Source organism: Drosophila montana, unplaced genomic scaffold, assembly GCF_035044405.1.
Source record: "Drosophila montana isolate Dmon_TW-CO22-7 unplaced genomic scaffold, ASM3504440v1 contig_3064_1, whole genome shotgun sequence".
Taxonomy (NCBI): domain Eukaryota; kingdom Metazoa; phylum Arthropoda; class Insecta; order Diptera; family Drosophilidae; genus Drosophila; species Drosophila montana.
In genome coordinates, this window is record NW_026997940.1 from 27,553 (window position 1) to 29,274 (window position 1,722).

The following is a 1,722-nucleotide window of genomic DNA, read 5'->3' on the forward strand; positions in this document are numbered from 1 at the left end:
CCGTGGAATGCGAACGGCATTCAACTTGAAACTAGATTTCGACAGTGTCGCCAATCATCTTCGTCTTCGTTGGTGAGGTCGTCATCCCATCCGATGTTGGATCGCCATATGCTCTGAAGAACGATCTTGGCGCGTATATTTAAGAATCCCAGCAGCCCGGGCGAGTAAAATAGACATGCCACGCTTAGAACGCGCCGTTTAGTTGGGCGCTCCTTAAATGCTTCAAATCCAGCGCCTGTATAACTTGCTTCGAATTTGATGTCCAGTGGCGCATCTCTGTTCAGTCTCAGCTAACAGTATCATTTAGGCTGCTGCATCTACCGACTGCAGTCTGTGTTTTCGCAAATCGCCTTTACGTAATCCGGGTGCTGCGATGCAAACCGCTTGGCATTACGATTCTTGACGTAATTTGCTAGGGCTGGCGAACAGGATGCTTCGAACGTTATGACTCTCAGAACGTACGTTTTCGGGAAGCGTGAAGAATCTCCATTACGCCAGAGAAACTTTTGATTTGACTTGATCTTCTCGGCGCACCTTGACCTGATGAAACATTTTCCGAATGTCGCTGGAAACAGCGATAGCGCGCTTTTTGAACCGTATTAGCATGCTCATCAAAGACGCTAGTGTGTCTGAACCTTTCAGCACACAATCCTTCAGCGATATGCCACTATTTTTGGCGGCCGCATCCCATACCAGGCGCGTCTTTTTGTATACCCTTGCAGAGGGTATTATAATTATGTCGTGAAATATGTAAGGCATAGGAGACATCTCCAACCCCATAAAGTATATATATTCTTGATCAGTATCAACAGCCGAGTTGATATAGCCATGTCCGTCTGTATGTTTCTATGCGAACTAGTCTCTCAGTTTTAAAGCAATCTTTATGAAGCTTTGCAGAAGTCCCTCTTTGTGATGCACGCAGTTTATATGTCAAAACCAGCTGGATCGGACCACTATATCATATAGCTGCCATAGGAACGATCGGTCGAAAAGTAAGTTGCTGTATGGCAAAATTTTTTTTTTTTTTCAAGATATCTTAGCCATACTCGGGATTAACTATTTTCCCTGTGCTTCTTAGATATGGGCAAGGCACTATGAGCATTATAAAAAGGTTGGGTCTGCAAGGGTAGTAAGTCTTCGGCGTGCCGAAGATATCCCATCTTTCTCGTTTTTGTTCGGATTGGTGACTGTAATGATAGGAAGAAACCATGATGTTGTGATAACCACTAACTCACTATCTTTTAACCGGCGGATATATTCCTTCTGCTTGTAGCCTTTTTTGTTTAATTAACACTGTTATGCACGATGTCGCAAATTCCCTGACAAATTCCAACCGCTGCTTTGTTACCGGCGCACATAAGCCCCTCTTTTGCACGCACCGCATACAGGGCTTGCCCCCTGAGGCGCTCCTGAAGCCTGATGAGATTTTCCACGTTGGTTCTTATCGTTGCACATTATCAAATTGCTGCAGTGGCGCTTGCTCGTCGATCTATTGAGCGCTCCCCGACTGGGCTTCGCAGCCTGGTTCAACACCGCCGTATTTGCTTGATATAGCAAGCTCGGGCTTACACTGCAATTTTCAGCAACCTGTTTCTGCTTGTAGATCATGTTCTGGTATCCCAAAGGGTCGAAGAATGCTCCATCTTTCTCAAATCTTTGCTGCATCGAGGTTGAACTTTCCTTTGGGCCAGTAACTGCAGACGACGTAGACGGATAGCCGCT